This window comes from Felis catus, chromosome B1, assembly GCF_018350175.1.
Source record: "Felis catus isolate Fca126 chromosome B1, F.catus_Fca126_mat1.0, whole genome shotgun sequence".
Taxonomy (NCBI): Eukaryota; Metazoa; Chordata; class Mammalia; order Carnivora; family Felidae; genus Felis; species Felis catus.
In genome coordinates, this window is record NC_058371.1 from 27,307,537 (window position 1) to 27,333,447 (window position 25,911).

The 25,911-nt window shown below is 39.4% G+C and overlaps 1 long non-coding RNA gene across 1 annotated transcript in view; it reads right to left on the reverse strand.

Moving 5' to 3' along the window:
* Positions 1–246: 246 nt before the first annotated feature.
* LOC111560102 overlaps positions 247–25,911 on the reverse strand; it is a 56,855-nt gene continuing 31,190 nt past the window's right edge. Inside the window, exons 4-5 of the long non-coding RNA XR_002741646.2 lie at positions 8,218–8,372; positions 247–943 (exon numbers count right to left, since the gene is read on the reverse strand). This is a non-coding gene — a long non-coding RNA (uncharacterized LOC111560102). The remainder of the gene's footprint in view (positions 944–8,217; positions 8,373–25,911) is intronic.

Here is a 25,911-nt window from a genome sequence, read left to right on the forward strand (position 1 = left end):
CCTGATTGCCTACTTTCTTGATTTTAGGAGAGGGAGCCACTCACTGGTAATCAGTTCTTTGGCATTCTAGGAGTTTCTCCTGGAAACTCATCTAAAATGCCACTTCTCTGGCTTTCCCACTGCTTCCCTAATTAAATCCCTGTGGATTCTGTCCCGGGCACCAAATCCTAACTTAAAAAGTAAACAAGTCCCATCAGAGAATGAAGATAGAAAGTAAAAGGAAAGGCCATGCTGGGAAAGAGAAGTTTCAAGCAGTAAGAAGAAATTCTTCTTCTCCTTGTCCTTCTCTTCTTCTTTTTTTTTTTAAGTAGCCTCCACAACCAGAGTGCAGCCCAGGATGGGGCCTGAATTCACAATCCTGAGATCAAGACCTGAGCTGAGATCAGGAGTCGGGATGCTTAACAGACTGAGCCACCCAGGTGCCGCAGAAAGAAATACTTTTAATTGATAAAGTAGCAACCACAATTGAGGACAGTCCACATGGAACATGAAAACCTTAAGAAGGGAAGAGTAAAACTGCCCGAGGTCAGGGTTTAAGGCCTTAATGTTATTAGGTAGACCATCAAGGATCACACTGATCCCATAGGAACTTGAACAAATTCCAAATGCCTGGTCACCAGATTTGTGTAAACAGTGGAGGTCTCCAAGACTCCCTTTGATTAGAGCCTTTGAGTGATATATAGAATCTTTCCACTGGCCGCTTACTCAACCAAGGAAGTGTTAAGAAACAGCTTCTCTCAGAGAATTATCCCATAAATGGTTTGAATAATGAAGTTTGATGGAAAAAGATCACTTTGGTTGCTGTCTCGATTAGACTGGAAATATATCGACTCTAGAAGCATCCCACGGCTGGGAAGTCATTACTTGTTGGTGCTTTCCTACCTGAGGCTTGATGAGTAAGCTGCGTTTCCCCTGGGGCCGTGCTCCTATTTCAGAGGCTGATCTGTCACGAGCATAAAGGGGATTAAGTATTACAGAGGCATTCTCGGCTATTAAGCATAACACGCTGTTCTGATGATGTTTGCATTCAACCATGGCTTGGAATAATCATGGATCTAAGAGCCCTTAAGAAAAGTCTCTCATTAGCACATTTATCCACAGGTGCCTGGAGATAACAACTCTTAGAGAAATGTCAGCATGCTAACTGGTCTTCAGCTAACACTAGTTTATCAGCAAGGGTTCTGTGAAAAAGGCACTTGAGTATAAAAAAGCAACCATTTCCCTGGCAATCTGTCGTGGGTAGCAAATTGGGACCATTCTGCCTCCTCTTCCTACAAGATACTGGCAACAGAGTTTCCGAAAAGGTCTGATGTGCCTGACCTTATCAACAACCACAAAGACTGTAATGAGGCTACAGCTGCCCCATCACAGCTGGAATCATTTTTGGAAAAGGCTTTCACTCCCATCCTGTTGGACTGGCATCACCAACGGATACAGACAGAAAACTAGTCATCGGTACAAGAAAGGATAAAGTTAGATGGATTTCTTGATGTGGGAGATTAAAAACAGCACAAAGCTATTTGTCCCTTGCAGCTTGTCCCATCAAGGGGTGAAACCTATTGCCCTACCCCTTCCACCTGGGCAGCCTTGGGACTGACTGCCTTTGACTAATAAAATGTTGGAGAGGGTGATGTTGCACAGTCTCCAAGCCTAGGCCACAGGAGGTCTTGCACCTTCTGTTCTTGTCCCCCCAGAAATGCCACCACTGCTGCGTGAAGAAGCCCAGGCTAGCCCACTAGAGGATGAAACTATGCAGAACAGAGATGAACCAACCTAGCTAGGACCCCCTAGACCACCCAGCCCCGAGCTGACCCCCCAAGACTGCAGCCTCTCTGAGTACTCCAGGCCACACAGGCAAAAGTTACCTACCCCATTGACCTCAGCCTACATTACTGACCTGCAGAATTATGAGTAAATAAGATGGTTTTTATTTTAAGTCACTAAATTTTGAATTGTTTGCTCTGCAGTAATAAATAACTGACACAATCAGCTATATTGAGACTGACCAAGCCAAGGAGAGAGGGAGGGACGTACAATGCTGTAGGTCCTGATGGGCAAGCCAAGAGTTAAAATGATTTTATATCTTCAAATTGGACTCTGTAAGAACCATAATTAGCAATTTTTTGCATGCCTTGGGATGAATATACTTCCCACATAGAAACATATTCTTAAATGGCGCCTTGGATAATGGTGAATTCAAATACTTTTTTTTCGGTTTATTTATTTATTTTTGGGCAAGGGGGAGGGGCAGAGAGAGAAGGAAAGACAGAGAATCCCAAGCACGTTCTGGGTTGTCAACACAGAGCCCAACACGGGGTTCGATCTCAGGAACGGGAGATCATGACCTGAATCAGATGCTCAACCGAGCCACCCAGGTGCCCCTTAACTACTTATTTCAGACATCTTCCTGGCCTAGGTTTTTCTTCAACATAAATATTTACAGCTTGTGATAAAGTAAAAAATACACTTGGTCTTTATCCCAGTTCTTGGCAGAAAGCTCTTCAATCCTTGGGGTTTCCTCAGTGATAGAGTGTCTTTTGTCATTCATAAGGAACCCTGTTTGAGCTCATATTAATGAAGTGACTTTTGGAAAGCCCCTCAGTAACCTAAGGCTGGAGCTGGTTTTGGAGGGAACAAACCATGTGACTAGAGGATTGGAAATTTCAGTCCAAACCCTCTGCCTGCCTTCCCCCACTGAAGCTCTCCTTGGAGAGAGAGGGACTGAAGATTGAGTTCAATCACCAATGGCCAATGAGTAAACCAATTGTGCGTATGTAATAAAGCTTCTATAAAACCCCAGAAGGACTGAGTGGGGCCAGGAGAAGGTTTCCAGTGTGTCCAGGCTGGTAAACACGTGGAGATTCAGGGACAGTGGGGCACTCAGAACATGGATGCTCCAGGCCCCTTCTCAGTTACTTGGCCCTGTGCAACTCTTCATCTGGCCGTTCCTGGGTTAGATCCTTTTATAATAACCTGGAAATCTAATAAGTAAAGTATTTCTCTGAGTTCTGTAAGCCACTCTAGCAATTAATTGAACCAAAGGAGGGGGTTGTTGGAACTTTCAATCTGTGGCCAGTCAGAAGCACAGGTGAGAACCTGGAGGGGGCCAGTGTTGTAGGACCGGGCCCTTATCCTGGGGGATCAGACACTATCTCCAGGTGGGAAATGTCAAAATTGAGTTAACTGCTTGACAGTGTTGGAAAAACACACAACAGACAGGTCTTTTTGACTCTTCATTCCTTCTGTGGTCAACTGTTTCCAAACATCTGTATTGCTGGTAATTCAGGTCTCTCATACTCTATTCTTTTGAACTTGATATGTTACATTCATAACCATTATCTTGCTGTTTTGCTCATTATTCTCATCTATTCCATCAGTTAAAAAAAATTGGTCATGCCTTCCTACTTCATGTTGCATATGCATCTGATGAACACACGTCATGCAAATTATTAACAGTGGAACTGGACAGGTCTGAATGTATCCAGGCAGGAGTGGCCCATGTATACACATTGCTAACATGGAGGAGACTTCTGGAATCAATGAATGTTAAGCCCATAGCACAGAACTCCTAAGTTGTGTGATTTTCTTGGTATGGAAACGAAGTGGTAATGAAAGCAGGGAGGAAGACAACGGTGGGGCATTATATCTGTTTTATAGCCCATGTAACAATCATCCACAGGCTTGGTGTCTTAAAACAACACATTCATTATCTCAGAGTTTCTGTGGGTCAGAAGCCCAAGTGCGGCTTGGCTGGTTCTCTGCACAGCATCACACAAGGCTGTGTGATGAAGAGGTACTCCAATCTGGAGGCTTCACTGGAGGATAATCCTCTTTCAGACTGATTCAGGTTGTCATTGGGATTAATTTCTTGGTGACTATATAACTGAGGGCCCATTCTTCTCCTGGCTGGCTATCAGATGGAGGCTGCTAGCCTCCTGGAGGCCACGAACAAGCAGTTCCTTAACAATCACATTACCTCAACATGGCTGCTTATTGCATCAAGCCAGCAAGGAGAAGCTCTCCAGTGCACAGCAGCAAGACGGAGCCTCATCCATGTAGAACCTAATACAATCATGGTAGTGACATCCCATCACCTTTGCCACATCCTATTGGGTAGCAGCACCAATGGATTCTGGAGAGAAGCAAGTCCCAGGCACCACCCATATGCAAGGGTAGGGGATTATAAAAGGTATGGACATGGGGGTGACCCCAGTGTCTGTCCATCATAGGCACGGAGTTTTCCAGAAGGACTCCTATAGGACACAGGCCTGTATATTTTTTAAAGATGGAAAATAATGAAAGGGAGATGTGAGATGACCTAGAGCCCCAGACTGAAGAATGATGGGAAATAACCTTGGCTGATGTATTAATTCCTATAGCAACAGGCTTAAACCGAATGGTGTGTTAGACTGGATGCATCCTGGCTCACAAGAACGGAGTACTGAATTTTCAGGAAATTTGCAAGTCAGTTTTAAAATACAGCCATTATTATGATTCATTTTTTATTTTTATTTTTTAGGTTTATTTATTTTTTTGAGAGAGAGAGAGAGAGAGAGAGCATGTGAATGGGAGAGAGGGGCAGAAGGAGAGAGAGAGAGAGAGAGAGAGAGAGAGAATCTCAAGCAGGCGTCACACTCAGAGCAGAGCCTGATGCAGGGCTTGATCCCATGACCCTGGGATCATGATCTTACCTGAAACTAAGAGTCAGATGCTCACCAGACTGAGCCCCTAGGCACCCCAATATGACAATTATTAAAATTAAGTGGTATAAATGTACAATTATATTACAAAGATAATAAATATACAAAAATCCTTACATCCTAATTATTTTAGTACATTTGCCATCATCTGTGCTCCCATGATTATTTGCATCTATTTTATTTTCTAGTTAGAATACTATATACCAGTGTGGTATTATGTATCTCTTCTCATCTTTGCATTCAGGGACATCACATTGGTAGCTTGAAATCAGCTTCAGTGGGAGAACTTATACAACAGAAAATAGCAAATGCTAAAAATCTGGGCTTTTTATCCCCCGGGGGGAGCTGGAAGTTATCATTTACTAATACTCCAAGCCCACAAGTTTGTTTATTTTGATTCCTCATGCATCAAGAAATCTGGGCACAAGTGATGGCTACTGTTAGCTCAATGGCCCAAGGATGTCGGGGCCAAGGTCTCTGCGAACTCTTGGGTTTTCCTTCATAGTTCCAAGAAGCCTCTGCAGTTCTTAACATCATGTCCACATTCTAAGCAGGAAGAAGAAAGGAATAAAGTGGAAGAAATAGTGCCCACATTTATGAAAGCAAACATCTCCAAGAAGACTTTTGAGATTCAAGGAGGGATAGGATGTATAGCTTGTTTAGCTGAGCACAATGCCTTTCCCTCCCCAACACACCTGGGTATCTGTTAGTAAATGCAATGGAGACAATAGATTTTAGGTAAATGGCAGTCAGTCTGCCACAGTTGGGTTGTTGAATGGACAGATCATACTTCACAAGAGTGTAATGCTTTATCATTTACATGTATAAACACATTCTTCCTTGTGCAAGCCCCCCGCTTGCCCCATATTACCACAGAATTTCAGTCTCATATTGTGAAGGATATTGAAATCTAGCGAGAAGAATTTATAATGAGTTCTTAAAAATCTGACAAAAATTAGAAGGACAGACAAAATATCAAAAATGGGAGGGCAGTAGAACGAAGACCAGAGGACATGTATTAACACTTTGCTCTATTTTTGCGCCAATACTTGATATTTATAGCTTACTCTCTCACAGGTCCTTCCTGCTGGTAGAATCGAGGCCAGTGGTTTGATGCAATTGCCTCAGGGCTTTCACATTTGCTTCCTGAAATTTGTTCTAGGTAGTTCATAGTTCATGGTAATTACCTAAGTCCTATTTCAATGTTGGCCTTACCGAGTTCTGCTTATTCTGTGGATTAGCTAGGGCTCATTCCTTGGTCACCTGTAATTAGAAACCTAGATACATGAGGAACTGACAACATCAGTTGTCTTCACAAAAACAGCAAGGTGAAAAAAAAAAAGTAAATTTTGTTTTCCATGGATACTTACTTTCTCTACTATGAAACGGTATTTTAAGAACTACTTTTAAAGGGGTAAAGCTGTGCTATACCCCTAAAATATTTGGTTTAAGAGCTTAATCTCTTAACCACTGAACTATGTTGCCTTTCAAATTAGTGCATAAAGTGCCAGTTATTTATTAGTATAGCTATGCAATAGTTCATTGAATGAGGGGTACCTGGTTGGCTCAGTTGGTTAAGCGTCCAACTTCGGCTCAAGTCACGATCTCGCGGTCTGTGAGTTTGAGCCCCGCATCCCGCTCTGTGCTGTCATGACAGCTCAAGAGCTGGAGCCTGCTTCATATTCTGTGTCTCCTCTCTCTCTGCCCCTCCCCCACTCACACTGTCCGTGTCTCTCTCTCTCTCTCTCTCTCTCAAGAAGTAAATAACTATTAAAAATATTTTAAAAAATAGTTCATTGAATGGAAATGAATATATTTACCAGTTCCCTATTGATGGATTTGAGGTTGTTTGCATTTTTGCTAGTGCAAATAATGCTTCAATGAATAAACTTGTATAAGTGTGTATCAACCACAGTTTCTTATTTTCTGTATTCTTGATGCTTGGGCATCTGGGGCCTTACCAACTGGGGAGAGCCCCTCCGGGGCTAGCCAACTCTTGGAGTGAATGGCCCACTTGTGAGTGTGCTTTTCAACTGCAAGCCCAATAGTCCAGAGTCCATGTCTCTCAAGCAGGTCCTTTCTTGAGCTCTTGTTCTCCTGGGCTGCTACCCATCTGCCCTAATCATGCCGGAGCCAAGTGTTAGACAACCAGGGGCCATCTCTATACCCAGAGCCCACAGAAATTATTCACACTAGTTGATCCTAAACCTATCTATCCTACTTACCTTGCCTCACCCGCTCTTGCCCTCAAAAACCACAACAGAGGGGCGCCTGCGTGGCTCAGTCGGTTAAGCGTCTGACTTCGGCTCAGGTCATGATCTCGTGGTTCGTGAGTTCGAGCCCCGCGTCGGGCTCTGTGCTGATAGCTCAGAGCCTGGACCCTGTTTCGGATTCTGTGTCTCCCTCTCTCTCTGCCCCTCCTCTGCTCACACTCTGTCTCCCTCTCTTTCAAAAAGAAATAAATAAACTTTAAACAAAACAGCAGCCAAAAAATAGCCACAATAGAGACTCTTGCTTATCTTAGCCTTCACTCCTTCTGCCTCCTGGCAGATGCTAGTGCCTCTCCATATGACCCTGCATGGTGTGGTGTGCCTCCTACCCGAAGCCCCCGGGCCTAAAACCCTTCTCCCTGACAGTCATATTCGCGTCTGCACGTCTTAGCATACCTGAAAAAAACAACATGCTATTTTGCACACGGGTGAGTAGGATAAATTCCTAGACGTGGAATTTCTGACGCAACAGGTAATGTGCATTTTCAGTGCACATTTGATAGAGAACAGATATGGCCAAACAGCCCCTCCAAGAAAGTCTATCAGTTTACCATCCTACCAGTAATACATGAGAGGCCTTGCTGACAAAGGGTGATCAACTTACTGATTTGTCCATTACGAGAGGGGTAAGAAAATGGTGTACCTTTATTATTTTAATGTGCATCCTCTCACTTTGAGTGAGACTGAGCGTCTTTTCATGCATGTAAGTGCCATTTGTTTTCCTTTTCTGTGAATTTTGTTGCCCTTCTTTGCCCATTTTTTTTCTATTGGGTTGTCTTTTTCTTCATGGTTTGTAAAGACTGTAAAGCAGTCTTTACTGCTGATATGGATAGTGTCCTATCAATTTGTAGCAGCCCTCTGTGATACAGGGTCTAAAGACAAATGCAAAATCTGAAAAAGCAGCCTGGAAAAAGACACAGAGACTAATTCCCCTAAGCAGAGCAACAATTGGACTGACAGCTGGCTTCTCGGCCACAATAATGGAAGCCAGGGGACAATGGAATGATGAATTCAAAGGACAGTAAAACCTTGGTTTGCGAGCATAATTCGTTCCAGAAACATGCTTGCAATTCAAAGCACTTGCATATCAAAGTGAATTTTCCCATAAGAAATAATGGAAACTCAGAGGATCCGTTCCACAACCCAAAAATATTCACATAAAAATGATTACAATACGGTAATATAATACAAAATAATAAAGAAAATACAAAATATCAAGAAAAATAAGCAAATGAATCTGCACTTACCTTTGAAAACCTTCGTGGCTGGTGTGAGAGACAAGCGAGAGGAGGGTTATCGTGTAGGAGGACTTTCACTATCGCTAATGGAACCACTGGTATCTATTAGCTCAATGGAATCTTTTTCTTTTCGTGCAACTTTCATAAAGAACCTATCCAACGACCTAGAATGAAGCAAAGTTTTTGTAAGCTTACTCTCGTATGGAAAGGCAAAGGCCTGTCCATAGGTGCTTTAAAGTGACAAAAAATACACTAGGTGCCGGCTGTGGGCACCTTCAACATCCTGAAAAACCACTGATTTCTGCCAAACACCATGGCCTGAGATCAAGCATCTGAGCATGAGAGACAATCACCCACAATCCCACAGTGAGAGAGAGAGAGAGACAAGAACCATTGGCTAAGTTGTGATCACGTGACAGTGTCACCTACTACTCCTATTGTAAGACATTGCTCGTTTATCGAGTTAAAATTTATTAGTGGGGCGCCTGGGTGGCGCAGTCGGTTGAGCGTCCGGCTTCGGCCAGGTCACGATCTCGCGGTCCGTGAGTTCGAGCTCCGCGTCGGGCTCTGGGCTGATGGCTCAGAGCCTGGAGCCTGTTTCCGATTCTGTGTCTCCCTCTCTCTCTGCCCCTCCGCCATTCATGCTCTCTCTCTGTCCCAAAAATAAATAAACGTTGGAAAAAAAAATTAAAAAAAAATTTATTAGAAATGTTTGCTTGTCTTGCAGAACACTCACAGAGCAAGTTACCTGCAATCCAAGGTTTTTCTATACAGAAAGTAAATAACTGAACTCGGAATTCCAGACCCAATGCCAAAATCATTCAGAAACAAAGAAAAAACAAGCCATTACTTTTAAGAGAAATGGAAACAATCCATCATCAGCAGACCTGAAGGAAATAGGAAAGGGAATTCTTTTAGGCAGAAAGAAAATGATCCTCAGCTTAAAGCTAAGAGATGCAGAAAGAACAGCCTGAAAAGTAAATATATGGGTAAATCCAAATAAAAATGGAATATATAAAATAATAATTAAAATGTTTCACAGATTTGTAAGTATGTGTAACTCAAAAGGCATGAAACCATGGTACAAAAGCATGAATAATTAAATGGAGTTAAAATGTCCTAAGGTCATTGCCTTGGCCAAGAAGGGACAAAGCGGTGGTTTACATTTGACTTAAGCGAAGGGTAAATGCCTCAATCTCTAGAGTAACTGATGAAAGACTGGTTTTTTGAAAAGTATAATTAGCGAACAAATAGAGCAGAAAACTGGAGTAATGCAAAGCACTTAATACAAAAGAACATATGAAAGAAAAGGAAAGGAATGTAGCATAGGTAGGACCTGGATGCCTGGGTGACTCAGTTGGTTAAACGTCTAATTTTTTATTTTGGCTCAGGTCATGATCTCACCATTCGCGGAACGGAGCCCTGCATAGGGCTCTGCGCTGAGAGTGTGGAGCCTGCTTGTGATTCCTCCTCCCTCTCCCTCTGCCTGCTCACATTCTCTCTCTCTCTCATAAAAATAAATAAGCTTAAAAATAAAAAAGAATAGGTAGGACGAATAGAAATTAACGGTAATGTAGTATGTTAAAATAATCAAATGTGTCAGTAATGATAATAAATGTAAGGAGATTACTCCAATTAAAATACAAAGCTTATCAAGATGGATGAGGAAATACTCAAATTACATGCTGCTTATAAGATACTAAATATAAGGATACTGAGATGTGAGATGTAAAAAAATACAAAAAACAAAACAAAACAAAAAAAAACAACAACAAGAAAAACCCACCAGCCCACCAGGCAATCCTATTAGACAAAGTGCTGTATCAGACAAAATAGGCTTTAAGGAAAGAAGCATGATTAAATTAGAGGGGATATTTCAGAAAGAGAAATGTGCAGTCAATCATGGAGACATAATAATTCTAAATTTGTAAGCACTAATAACAGTGCACACACACACACACACACACACACACACACACACACACATATATATATGCAATTGACAGAACCGAAGGGAGAAATTGACAAATAATCATTGTGGAAATTTTAACACTCCTCTCTCAGTAACTGACAGAAGTAGCCAGCAAGACCAAAACCAAAAATTCAGTAATGAAAAATAAGATTTGAACAATATACTGAACAGAATTGACCTAATCAAGATTTCACTCAACAAGTCCAGGAATTATATTCTTTTCAGAAATATCTAGAACATTTACCACAATTGGGCCATAAAGTCATAACAAATTTAAGAATGAAATGGGAAAGAATTTCAGAACACTGTAGAGAAGAACACTCTTAAGTCACAGGGAGATTTAGTAACAACAATGAGAAAAGAAAATCCCTGAGCACTTGGACATTAAGTGATGTGTGTGTACATAACCCATGGATTTAAGAAAAAAGCATGTATTTTTTTCTTTTTAAAAAAAAACTTATTTATTGGTGCGCCCGGGGGGCTCAGTCAGTTAAATATATGACTTTGGCTCAGGTCACGATCTCACAGTTTGTGGGTTTGAACCCAGATTGTGGTTTATAGCTCAGGGCCTGGAGCCTGCTGTGAGTTGTGTGTCTCCTTCTCTCTCTGCCCCTTACAAGCTCATGCTCTGTCTCTCGCTCTCTCAGAAATAAACATTAAAAAATTTTAAATTATATATATGTGTATATATATATATATATACATGTATATATATACGTATATATATTTGAGAGAGAGAGAGAGAGAGAGAGAGAGAGAGAGAGAGAGAGAGAGAGAAACCTCAATCCCATGACCCTGGGATCACGACCTGAGCCGAAATCAAGAGTCAAATGTTCAACCGACTGAGCCACCCAGGTGCCCCAAGAAGAAGGTATATTTATAAGGAAAATAAAAATATTTTGAAAAGAATTATAATGCAAAATGTATCAACACTTGTGAGATGCACAAAAGCTGTGTTTAAAGGAAAATTCACAGTTTTAAATGTTTATATTAGCTGAAAATCCATGATCTAAGCTGATATACAGGAAGTTAGACAAGTAACAGAAAATTAAAGTGGAAGGAAGGAAGGAAGTAGGGAAGGAAGCAGGTAAAAGGGAATAATAAATGTAAGAGCAGAAATCAGGGCAACAGAAAACAATGTACCTAGGATCAAAAAGCCAAAAGAAGGGTCTTTAGAAAAATCTAATAACGTTAATAACCCCCGGGTGAGACTGATTAAGAAAAAGAAGAGAAGGCAGAGATAAACAATATTAAGAATTTTTCAAAGCAAATTGTAATATTCTACAGAGAAAAATAAAGAGATGAAAAAGAACATCATGGACAACTTTATGCTACACTTTTAGGAATTTAGATGAAAGGAATATTCCCAGAGAAACATCACTTGGCAAAATAGACACACACAAAAATTGAAAATCTCAATTGTCTTGTAGCCACCAAAGACTGAATCTCTAATTCAAACCTTCCTTCAAAGAAAGCATCAGGCCTGGATGATTTCACCAGTGAATTCTTTCAAGTCTGTTAGAAGTAAGGAAGACCAGGCTTTTTCAGAGAATAGAAAAAAAAGGAAATACTTCCCACCTTAACACCAAAACCTGACCAGGACGTTACAAAAGGACAAAAGAAGTAAGTATTGGTCAATATCTCTTAGAAACAGAGGTGCAAAAATTCTAAGCAATATACTGGAATTTGAAAATGAAATTCAGAAATACACAATATAGCTATCATGACCAAACTGGATTTATCCTAGAAATATAAGGAAAATCAGTGCAATTAACCACATTAGTAAAATAAAGGAGAAAAATCATACGATCATCTTAATAATGCAGAAATAATATATTAAATTTAACACTCATTTAAAATAAAAACTCTTAGCAGAGTAAGTGTAGGTGTATTAACTGTCTCTCTTTTTTTTTTTTTTTAATTTTTTTTTTCAACGTTTATTTATTTTTGGGACAGAGAGAGACAGAGCATGAACGGGGGAGGGGCAGAGAGAGAGGGAGACACAGAATCGGAAACAGGCTCCAGGCTCTGAGCCATCAGCCCAGAGCCTGACGCGGGGCTCGAACTCACAGACCGCGAGATCGTGACCTGGCTGAAGTCGGACGCTTAACCGACTGCGCCACCCAGGCGCCCCATGTCTCTCTTTTTTTTAATGTTTATTTATTTTTGAGACGGGAAAAGAGTGTGAGCAGGGGAGTGTCAGAGAGAGGGAGACACAGAGTCAGAAGCAGGCTCCAGGCTCGGAGCTGTCAGCACAGAGCCTGATGCGGGGCTCGAACTCACGGAGTGTGAGATCATGACCTGAGCCGAAGTGGGATGCTTAACTGAGCCACCCAGGCACCCCTGTATTAACTGCCTTGGCTCGGAATAAACCAAGTACTCCAAAACTCTGTGGCTCAATACAACAATCAACACTTATCCTTACATTTTCAATGGCTTCAGAATGTGGGAACATCTTAAATTGGAATTCTCCCTCTGGATCTTTAATGAGGGCTCAATCAATATGTTGGCTGGGGCTGCAGTCGTATTGAAGAATAGCAGAATATGACACCCCAAAATAAGACTGCAGGGGTTCACGACATGCCACCCCCAAATATACTGTTTTGGTATAGTGATTACTGTGAGCTGTAGGCACCTGGAAAACAGCAAATGAAGGGAGAGGCTTTCATTGAACTTCCCTTAAATGCCCAATGAGAGATCCTTCAAAAAAAGCTCACCTGTTGTAAATCCCCTCCCTGGAAGTATTATCCACCAGGGGGGGACTGACTCCTGCCACTGGAGAGGAGACTAGAAGTCAACACTACACCCACACACTTTTCCACAAACTACCACCCCTCCTCTTTATTATTCAAAGGGCCCATTCATCTTTCCTAAAAATCATTTCCTCTCCCCTAAGTGGCCTACATCCCTTCTTTTTCCCTATTAAGATGATATTGAAGCCTGAATTCCAAGCCACCTAGGGGAGTTACTCATTATTTCCTGGGTACCTCTCATATATGCATAAGGAAGACATGATCATACATTGCTACTTGTTTTTCTCTTTTTACTCTGTCTTTTATTAAGGGTCTCAGCTAGGAACTCAGGTTGAGGGAAAATTATTTTTCTTCTGTCAATATCAAGACTTGATTGGGAAGCTCTGCTCTCATGGTGTCTCACATGGTTAAGAAGTTGGTGTTGATTATTAGTGGAAGCATTCTTATCATTGTTATCACATGGAAACCTCTTCACATGGCTGCTTGAGTCTTCTCAGGAAGTAATGATTGGTTTATTCCAGGATGAGTGATCCAAGAGAGATTAAGATTTCCAAGAGGTTAAGTGGAAACTGAAATGCTTTTTTTGTCACTAATTTTGGAAATCACTCATTATTTCTGCCATATTCTATTGAACACACAGGCTAGCCATGATTCTATGTAGGAGAATACTATACAAAGACTTGACTACCAAGAGGGAAGAAGAATTGGGCACCATCTTAGAAGCTGGTTTCTGCAAAAAGGAACTTCCTTAATCTTACAGTGTGTGTCTACAAAAATCCCATAGCAAATATTATACCTGACAGTGAAATTCTGGAACTTCCTCCTGAAATTAGGGCTGAGACAGGAATGCTCAACTGTAACCACTCCTACACATTGTCCTGATGCCCTACCCAAAAAAAGAAGAAGGAAAAGATGTAAGAGAGTGACTATATTAGGATTGGTTCAACAGGAAGAAAAAAAATGTCATTAATCATAGGTAATACAATATTACATAGAAATTCCAAGTAATCTACAGATGTACTTTTAATATCAATGAGTGAATTAAGATCACTAGATACAAGATCCATATATAAAAACTAATAGTTTTGCCAGCAATAAACAATTAGTAATAATATTGAGTATTCTCATTTAGAATAGTTAAAAAAAATCAACTACTTAGGAATAAATTTAAGGAAGACATGCAAGACAGCTCTACGGAAAACTACATTATTGACAGAGGGGCACCTGGGTGGCTCAGTCAGTTCAAACGTCTGACTCCTGATTTCAGCTCAGGTCATGATCTCACAGTTCATGAGTTCAACCCCCACATGGGGCTCTGCTCTGACTGTGCAGACCCTGCATGGGATTCTCTATCTCCCTCTCTCTCTGCCCCTCCCCTGCTCGAGCTCTCTCTCTTGGTCTCAAAAATAAATAAATAAACATCTAAAAAATATTTTAAAAGACATTACTGAGAGAAATTAAGGAAATTTAAGAATACTGGAATAAATGGAGGACATCATATAAAGATGTCAATTCTCCTTGAATTGATACCTAGATTTAGTGCAATCCCAGTAGCCTTCTTTTGTGTGTGACAGAATGGACAAACTGATTCTAAAATTATGTGGAAATGCAAAGGGACAAGAATAGCCAAATAATCTTGAAAAATGAGGTTGGAAAATGTATGCTACTGATATCAAGACTTTATTTAGCTACAGCAATTAATACAGCATGTAACTGGTGCAAGGATAAGTAGGTGAAATTGATGAACGGAGTCCAGAAAGAACTGTACATAAATGGACACTATATTTATGACACAGGAACACTGCAGATCAATAGGGAAATGACAGTCTTTTCAACAAATGGTGTGGGGTCAATTGGATATCCGTGTAGAGAAATTGAAACTTGACCCCTACCTCCTACACATAAAAATCTATTTCAAGTAGACTATACCTTTTAATGTGAATGGTAATGCAACACATTTTCTAGAACACAGCAGAATATCTTCATGACTTCGAAGTGAGCAAAGATTTCTTAAACAAGACACAAACCAAGTGTTAACGGTCAATTGTATTCATCACAGATGTCTCCACAGAAGGGAAGGGCCACTAACACTGTGGGCGAAAGTATTTGCAACACATAAAACTGGCAAATGACTCATATCCAGAATACACAAATTATTGCTTACATGTCAGTTAGAAGAAAAGACAGATAACACAACAAAGGAGCAAAAGAACTGAAAAGTCACTTTATAAAAGAGAATATCCAAATAATATAAAAATATTATTAACATTTGTATTCATTACGTAAGCCATATATAACGAGAATACATATGAAAAACATCTAGCCTCGTTAGTTATCACTCGTCACCAGGAAAATGCTGGTAATGCTTTATTTTATATATCGATATGGGTGGTGGTTCCATGGGTATGCTCACTCTGTGACAATTTATAAAGATGCATACTTATAACTTATGCATTTGTATATTTGTTGTATTTCAATTAAAACATTATTTTAAAAATCGCTTTCCAGTTGAAGGGGCTTTAGATGGCCTTGGTCCTTTTCAGTACAAGAAGTGACAGAGGTCTCACAAACCCGCCGCGTGCACCTACTTACCTGTGTCATAACAGGAGTGCAGACAAGCAATGTTAGGAGTCTTCTTTTCTTGGGATGTTTCTGACTGTTTTCATGCAAATACACTGCGTCCATGAGCCAGAAGCCTTCCCAGATTCTCAGGAGAATGATCTACACTGGGAGCCCAGGGGAAGCTCCCCCGACTGCTGGTTTGCTGGCTTCAGCCAGAATCATAGCTTGAGTTGTGTTGCAGGGAGACTGTCATCTAGTTCAGGGAGCACCAGGTTGATTTCTTTCTTTCTTTCTCTCTTTCTTTCCTTCCTTCTTTCTTTCTTTCTTTCTTTCTTTCTTTCTTTCTTTCTTTCTTTCTTTCTCTTTCTTTCTTTCTTTCTGTCTTTCTTTTCTTTCTTTTTGGGCTTTGTTGATTGCATTTCCATTTCTCCATCTCACAGTAGTAGTTCCACAACTACTACTTTTTGGGTCTTGGAAAATCCGATGAGCTCTCTGCAACCCATTCCCAAGACAAAAAAGTGCACATCGGTGCTTTCAAAACAATTTTGCCACAGTTTGGCAGATGGGGGTGGGGATAGACCCCAGGAAGTTAAAATAGTAGAGGATTCGTGTAATTGGTTTCTCTGCTAGGCAAAGAACTCTTTGGGATTGCTATTTAAATTCCAGCCATCACTTTTTTTTTTTTTTTTTTTTTTTTTAACCTTTTGGGTTGTAAATGAGGCACTTACAGATCCAGCTAGGCAACACCATGTGGGCCGGGGGTGGGGTGGGGTGGGGGAAATGATGAACCGGAAGCTACCTTCCAAACACAAACCCAAAGCCCTGGGTGTGTCCTTTTGCTGCTTTTAGAGAAGAGAGACAATTGCTACTTCTGGCCTCAGAAGCGCACGTTCATTAATCGAGAAACTGAAACAGAGAGCCCTGAGGCTTTTTCGGGTGGAGGCCTTGGGGGTGTTGGTGTCTCAAAACTCGGTAGCTTTCTCAGAGGATGCTTTTCTTTAATAGGATGTGGGAGGAGCATCTCGGTGCTCAGATCTTCCCTTCTGTGAACCCACCCCAGGCTGGCCCTCTGGAGAAGCCTGCCGGCTTTCCAGAACCCAAGAGCTACCTGACCAAAGGCCAGGGGCCCGGCCGGTGCCAAGTAACCATGTGTATTGAGCTGCAGGACCAACCCCCTTCTCCTCTCCCCTAAACCCTTTGTTAGCAAAGGGTAGCTGAGGAGGGATTCATTTGTGCGGTAACTTCGTACTTAAATTTAAGGACGGGTCTGCTTTTTCAATTTTATCCCGTATAGCTAAAGAGGAATTTTAGGAAGGGGGGAAATACTTCACAAATAATTAAAATAACAACACAGTCCTCCCACTTACGTTGTCTCATATTAAAAGATAAACGGAGACATATTAAAAGTTTTAGGAGTGTATTTGAGCCAACATCAAATCGAATCGGAGTTCCAGCCGGAAGTGGGTAGGGGCACGACTTTTATAGAGAAGATGGGAAGCAAAGCAAGGAAATTATTTGATTGGCTACAGTTTAAGCAGTTGCTTGATTTGAAAAAGGCCTAGTAGGCTGTTTGTCCTTGGTTGTCCTTAGATTTAGATTTCTTAACCTTGAGGCATTTACCTACTTCGGTTTTAGTTTGCTTACATGGGCTGCTAAGGTATTAGAACCACCTCAGTCTAACGGTCTCCTTGTTTAATTAACTTAACACCCTGTACTGAGTATTTAATGCGTAAGAGCTTTAGAAAATGCTTTTCCTCACCTCCCTGTTGGAGAGTGAATTATGAGCCTACTTCTAATATCTTGAGGTGCCGCCTTAACAAAATACCCGGATAGAGTTAGTCATGAAGCAAATCGACAGTTCCTGATGCTGGTGAGCCAAATTGGTTACAGCATGTTTGCTTTCAAATAGTGTCTGTAATCAGAAGCAGGTTCTCTACCCCAGACAGAGTAAAGGGGTATTTGGGCAATTTAGACACCAATCAAGCAGCTCATTTGGGATGATTCCAGCTGGTTTAGCCTTTCCTCATGATTCTATAACCTGAATACTTGTCTATGTTTGTATGTTTTAAAATCTAGAGAGGCTTGAAATCCAAAGGCGTCTTCCAAAATTAGTTTGGGCTTCAAAACACGTGAAGAAAATGCTGTTGTTTTAAAAAATACATTCTTTGAATTGGTCATAAATTCTTAGAATTTGAGATGAGCACACACACTCCCTATTCATATTTGCATTTTATGACCTGAATAATACACTTTGCATGAGGTCGCAGATACATAGGAAGTGGCTGACAAAGATTATGAAAATCAATGGTAATAACAACCAGACCAAAATCCTTAAACATCAAAAAAAAAAAAAAAATCTATCAGAATGACTTAGAGACGTTTAATGATACTGGACGGGTAGTTTTCATTTTTAGAGAAATAAAAAAATTTCTTTTGTATAGATGCAAATTTAGACATTCCAGGAATGCAAATGACTTCATCCTTAGTACCTTGTTGACTTAAAAAGTTATTTTCTCTATTTCTGTATAGGAAAGTCCAAAAAGAAGCTATGACATAGTGAGAACTCTCTTTTTAAGCATTAGGAGTTCAGCAGTAACGATATTACTATCTGTGCTTTGTAAAACCAAACCCAAGCAGGGCGGCAGCCCATGGGCTCAGAGGGAAATGGTTGCCTCAGAAAGGCCCTTTGCTGGATCATGTTTTAGGCCAATGCAGATACATTTCTTACTAAAGATACTGCAGACACTAAATGCAGATACTAAACCTCCAGTGTAATGTGCAGTATAGCATGAATCTGAGAAGAAGGAGAGCAAGAAAATTCTTGGTCTAAGGCTATTCCTGTTGTAGGACACTGTAGGAGAGGGGAAAAAATCTTTTTCCTATACCCATCTTAGGTTTCAGGCAGTGGCCCTGCAATTAGACTAACAAACTACAGATGCACAAGAGAAAAAACAAGCCGAAGTTTATTAACAGGTGCATTGATCATAAACGTGGGAGCACCCAGTGGTGAGTAACTCATAGGGCTGGTTAGAAACCTGCTGATACAGCATCTTCACAAAAGAACATTTTCGAGAAGTGACAAGACCAAAGGAAAGGACTTTAAGTTTCTTTAGAGCAACAAATTGTGGGAAGAAAAATACATGAGGAAACTAACGGTGGAGACAAGGGCTAGTTTTACAAAGTTTGTTAGGTGGATTCCTCAGCTGTTGTCTCTGGATGGATCAGGGTCTAGAGCTGTCTCTGGAGATTGACTTCTGCCCTTCCTGGTAGAGAGGGGAGAAGAACGGACACCTTTGTAAATTTCTGTCCTGCTTATAGGGGAAGAGGGGAGAGCAGAGAGCTTTTCTTGTGTCTGCTTCTTCTCCATTGCCTTCAGCTCAAAATAATCTTTATGCCCACATGGCATGCCACCCTTCACCACTCCCTTGGTTAAAATATTTGTCCGGGGCAGCCATGACAGGGGAAATGGCAAAATAGAGCAGAAGTTTTCATGTGATGAAAGGAAAATAGAGGGCTCTAGTTAAAAAGAAATTACATTTGAATCCCGATGCATATGCTGACCTGGAGCAGGTCGGGTAATCTCTCAGAGGCTCAATTTTCTCACCTCTAAAACTAGGATGTAAATAATATTTACATTATTAACAAAAGATGACTGAGTGGGATAATGTCTGGGAAAAGCCTTCCTAGACCATAAGTGCCGTACGATTAATAGTACGACGGATTTTTAATTGTATTTTGTAGGGAGGTGGAAGAAAGTTGACGAGATAGATACGGATGGATTTTCACGTCTCTGTGTGTGTGTGTGTGTGTGTGTGTGTGTGTGTGCGCGCGTGCATGCGTGTGCCTCTCTTCATGAGTTTGTAAAATATACACCAAAGAAATTAAATGAGATCATTTGTTTTGTATAATTTTTATTTATAAAAAAATTTTTTTTCAACGTTTATTTATTTTTGGGACAGAGAGAGACAGAGCATGAACGGGGGAGGGGCAGAGAGAGAGGGAGACACAGAATCGGAAGCAGGCTCCAGGCTCTGAGCCATCAGCCCAGAGCCCGACGCGGGGCTCGAACTCACGGACCGCGAGATCGTGACCTGGCTGAAGTCGGACGCTTAACCGACTGCGCCACCCAGGCGCCCCTAATTTTTATTTATAAATGATTGAAAGTGGTCACGTTAGTTTTAGAATCATCCGTCTCTATTCTTTCTGGCAATAATTAGATTGTAGGGCCAGATGTCCAGTCAAACTATAGTTAGGAATGTGCATTTGTATACAAAGAAGTATATAATGACACTAAAGGTATTTTTAGCTCTATGGGAACATCCTTTCTTTCTCTTCCAGCCTTTTTTCCCTGTTATTGCCCAGTCCCTCCAAACCCAAGCCTCAGATAACTGCCCTTATTCTGGCACCACGCATGAGACTGATTCCTAGGGGAAGACCTTGATCCAAACCACCATGGAGCAAATAATAATGCAAGTCTGTGGCTTCCATTTTTAGTTACTTTTAGCTTGTACATTTGGATGAATCACTTCACCTACGGTTAACCCTATGGAAGTTTGTCGAAGAATATTTTCGTTATGTTTATAAAAGACATAACTGAGTGTTCTTAGAAAATCTATTTTGGACTCTTGCCCAGCTACATTTCACATTGCTGCTTGAAAGAATTCTTCTTCTTCTCACATGGCCTGGCATATTCACGGCATCTGGAGGAAATAGTGGGTTTTGGAAGCTCTATGATTCTCTAATATTCACGTACAATAGATTCTGTTTCTTATTTCTGCCCAATAAATTTAGAAAGCTAGGGGAAATTCATAGGGTTTATAATCTGGCACTGCTGTACTGACGAGCCAGCCTCCCCCCCACCCCACTGCCTCCTCTACCTACAATTAGTCCTGATTTGTGCTACATGCCAATTTCCCTGGTACAAATACTTTCACCATGGCTAATTTCAAGCTGACATCAGGTTAACAATGGACTGTTCAGAGCAGGTACAAGCTGGTTTCAGCTTCACCATAACATTTAGTAAGACATCACTTCTCAACAAAGAAAGGCCAGGTGGAAGAGTGGCTGTTTTTGGTCTGAGCTCTTTGGCATAGGCTATATGCATTGGGAAGATGTAAGAGTCACTTTTCACAATAATTAGTTCAGGAAAAGTCAGTGTAGTTCACTCTCTCCAAATTCCCCATTATTTTTCCTTCCCATCACATCTTTTCAAACTTTAAAGAACCTCTAAGAAAGAACTGTTTATTAGAAATGATAATATAGATATGGTTTACTTTTTTAAAAAAATAAAAAAGCAGACTACTTAACACATTGATGTGTATAAAAATACAAATCCTCAAAATGTGTGTGATGCAGCAAAAGCAGTGGTTAGAGGGAACTGTATAGCATTGAATGCATATGTTGGAAAAGAAGAAAGATCTAAAATCAATAGTATAAACCTTCACCTAAGGAAATTGGAAAAAGAAGAAATCAAATCCAAAGTAAGCAGAAGAAAATCAATAATAAGAACTACAGCAGAGATGAGTGAAATTGAAAACAGAAACTCAATAGAAAATATAAACAAAACTTAAGTTGGTTCTTTGAAAAGATTAGTAAAATCGATGAACTTCTAGCTGGACTAACCAAAGAAAAAAAGAGAGAGGATACAAATTACTGATATCAGAAGTGAAAGAGGGGCTATCACTACAGATCCCATGGACTCTAAAAGAATAAGAAAGAAATACTATGAACAGTTCTATGCCTCAAAATTTGATAACTGAGATGAAATGCACCAATTCTTTGAAAGACATAACTACCAACACTCACACAGGAGAAATAACTTACTGAAAAAGCCTATAGCAGTGAAAGAAATTGAACCAACAATTAACAACTTTCCAAAACAAAAAAGATTAGGCCTAAACGGCTTCCTTGGTAAATTTATTTTTTTATAAAAAAGATACTAAGTCTGTACAATCTCTTCCAGAAAACAGAAGCAGAGGGCACACTTCCTAACTCATTGAGGAAGTAGACCCCTAATACCAAAACCAGACAAAGACATTACAAGGAAGAAAACTATATACCAATGTCTCTCATGAACATTGATGCAAAACTTCAGCAAAATATTAGCAAATAGCATCCAACAATGAAAAGATATATAAAAACAAAAAAAATTCTCACCATGACCAAGTGGGATTTAACCCAGGTATGCATGGCTGGTTCAACATACAAGAATCAATTAATAAAATCTTTTACATCAATAGGCCAAAGAAGAAAAATTATAAGATGATATCCAATAGATGCAGAAAAAGCATTAGACAAAATCCAATACCCACTCATGATAAAACGTCTCTGCAAACTAGGAACAGGGAAACTACCTTAACTTGAGGAAAAACAGCCATAACAAAACCCTACAGCTAACATCATGCTTAAAAGTGAGATACCAGATACTCTTCCCCCAAGATCACAAATAAGGAAAGGATGTCTGCTTTCACCACTCATGTTCACCATTATACTTCAAGTTCTAATTAACACAATAAGACAAGAAAGTGAAACAAAGGTATACAGATTGGGAAGGAGGAAATAAAACTGTTTTTGTTCATAGATAACATGATTTCTTATGTAGAAGATCTCAAAGCACTAATAAGCATCTTATGGTAAGGTTGCTATATATCCTTGTAAATATCCAAGGTTAACATACAAAAACCAATTGCTTTCCTATATATCAACAATGAACATTTGGGATTTGAAATAAAAAATATGACATCATTTACAACAGCACCAAAAATTAGCTACACACGTGTAAATATAATGAAATATGTACATAATCTATATGAGGAAAACTAAAACATTCTGATGAAAGAAATAAAAAACAAATAGAAAGCTATTCCATGTTCATGGATAGGAACACTCAATTTTGTTAAGATGTCAGTTCTTCCTAATTTATCTATAGTTTCAACACAATTCCAATCAAAATCCCAGCAAATTATTTTGTGGATATTGACAAACTAATTTTAAAGGTTATATGGGAGGTAAAAGACCCAGAATAGTCAGCACAATATTGAAGGAGAAAAACAAGGTTGGAGGACAGACAGTAACCAACTTCAAATCTTAATATGAAGCTCCAGTATCTAAGACAGCATGGTGTTGGTGGAAGAATAGACAAATAGATCAGCAGAATAGAACAGAGATCCCTGAAATAGACCCATACAAATATAATTAATCTTTGACAAAGGGGCAAAGGTCATTCAATGGTGAAAGGATGGTCTTTTGAACAAATGGCAGTGCAACAACTGGACATCCTTAAGCAGAAAAAAGGAACCTAGACACAGAATTTACATCTTTCACAAAAAAATATCTCAAAAGAGATCATAGACCTAAATATAAAATGCAAAACTACAAACCTTTAGAAGGTAGCATAGATAAAAAATCTAGATTACCTTAGGTTTGGTGATGAGGTTTTAGACACCACACAAAAAAAGCACGATCCATGACACAAAAAATTGATGAATTGGACTTTATTAAAATTAAAAATTTCTGCTCTGTAAAAAATAACATTAAGAGAATGAAAAGACAAATCACAGACTGGGAGAAATACTTGCAAGCACACATCTGATAAAATACTTGTGTCTAAAATATATAAGAACTCTTAAAACCTGATAATAAGAAAACAACCCAACTTAAAAATGGGCAAAATATTTGAACAGATAGCTCACCAAAGATCTATGAATGGCAAATAAGCATACTCAACATCATATGTCATCAGAAAATTTCAAATCAAAACAATAATGAGATGTTCCTACATACCTTTTAAAGTAGCCAATAGCCAAACACTAACAATATCAAATACAGTGAGGATATAGAACAACCGGAACTCTCATTCACTGCCAGTGGGAAAGCAAAATGGCACAGCTACTTTGGAAGGCAGTTTGATAGTTTCTTACAAACCTAAATATATCTTACCATAGGATCTAGCAATCTTTGGTATTTTCTCAAATGAATTGAAAATTTACGTCCACACAAAAACCTGCACATGAATGTTATAGCATCATTTTTCGTCATTTCCAACACTTGGAAGCAATCAAGATGTCCTTCAATGAGTGAATGGATGAACAAACTGTGGTACATCCATGCAATGGAATATTATTCAGTGATAGAAAGAAATGAGCTATCAAGCCACAAAAAGACATGAAGGAATCTTGAATACATATTGCTAAGTGAAAGAAACCAGTCAGAAAAGGCTGCATACTGTATGATTCTAACTATATGACATTCCTGAAAAGGCCAAACTACAGAGACAGTAAAAAGATCAGTGTTTGACAGGTGTTTCGGGAGGAGAAAGGGAGGGGTGAAAAGGTGAAACACAGGAGATTTTTAGGGCAGTGAAACTATATGCTGTATGATACCCTAACGGTGGATACTTAACACTATGCATTTGTCAAAACTCATGGAACTGTACGACAATAAGAGTGAATACTAATGTAAATGATGGACTTTAGTTAATAATAATAATATCAATATTGGTTTATCAACTGTAGCCAATTACTACACTAATGCAAAATATTAGTAACAGTGGAAACTGGGAGGGGGAAGCTATGTGGGAACTCTGTACTTTCTGCTCGATTTTTCTGGAAACCTGAAACTGCTCTAAAAAGGTAAAAGCCACTAATTAAAGAAATGTATAAAATCGACTAACACAGAGATATGTATTTTTTTCTCCTACAGCAGAGACTGGCACTTTTTCTGTACAAGATCAGATGGTAAATATTTTAGGTTTTGTTGGCCACGTAAGCCTCTATCATTTCCTCTCCTTCTCTTCCTCTTTGTTCTCCTCAACCCTTAAAAAATATAAAAACCATTGTTAGTTTGCAACCTGAATTGGGCCCAAGGACCTTGGTTTACTGGTCTCTGCCCTAGAACACTTTCCCTCTTTCTTTACCCCTATGCTCATCTACATTTGAAGTGGAAACTTGTGATATTTAAATCCTCTCCATGTGATTCCCCCTAGTATTTGCCACGCTTTTAGACAGAGTAATTTTGAAAGCTTTGTAAGAAAAATCAAGAGTGAAGAATTAACTGGAAGTAAAAGAAAGAGCACTTTTTGTTCTCTGGTTTTCAATTCCTCGTACCATGGGTTGGGATATTCATCGAGAGGAAATCTGCTATAGGTATTGGACTTACCCTGTGCTGAGAATATTTTATTCAAAATGTTTTAATTCAAATTATTTTAATAGAAGCACTATGAAAACATGATTAAAGAGTAATTTAGTAGAAATTGTGAAAATGTAATTCCATAATCCTAAAAAAGCTTGTTTTGCATATTAATTTTGAATTGTATACATTGGTTTATTTTCCATGATGTACATATTTCTTAGTATTTTGTTACTTTTTATTAGTTTATGATACAAAATCTTTCAAATTTTTAAATGTCTTTAAAAATTATTTTCTTTAATAATACATATGATTCTGTCATATTAACATATGATCATATATTAAACAGCTCTCCTCCCTAGGGAATTATTTATGCTGCCATGAATATTTTCATACCTATATCTTTTTGCTTAGCTGAATTAATTTCTTATGATAAATTGCTAGAAGTAAAACATCCATATTAAATATGATGATTATATTTGTAGTTCATGCTATATATTTCCATTTCTCTTAAGGGACAATCTATGTATCTTTTTTACTAGAAAATTAAGGATTACATTTAGGGAAATGATTTGAATGTAAATTTAAGTTTCATCTCTGAGAATCACTTCTGAGAATTCAATGAGCACTTGTGTACCCAAGATGAATTAACACTTGGTTTCTGCCCTCATAGTATTTACTGTTCAGTGGGAGAACAGAACCAGGGCAAGGATATGATATTTAAAGGGATACCAAGAAACTCAGTTAGCAAGATAAATAGTATTTTAATGCAATATAAAAAAATCAGTTTGGCAAACCATGGCCCATGGCTGGCTGCCTGTTTTTGTGAATAAAGTTTTATTGGAACAAGGGCCAAGGTTGGTGTAAGACAAGTGAGGCAAGGTTGTACAAGGGACAGGTTGCATCTTGTTATTTAGACTTTCAATATTTTGTTTGTCATGGATTTTTTTTTTGCATTGAATTTTATTTTCATGACTATTGCATTAAACTATCATTTATCTTGGTAATTGAGTTTTTTGGTATCATCCTAAATTTTGTTCCCAAGATGAGTGCCTCACTCATTGCACCCTAGTCCTGTTCCTGTTGGGGAGATCCATGACGCAGTACAGTGAAAGACAGTGGGTATGATGAAACGTATGTGCGTGGTTGTGTGTGTGTTTTCCAGTGGTGATGGTTTGTATTTCATCACCCACAAAGACTGTGGTGCTAGGCAGCATGTAACAGGAGACATCCACTTGTGAGCATGTTCTGTCAGCTAGAATCATTGAAGAAGGCTCCGGTTCATCCTCG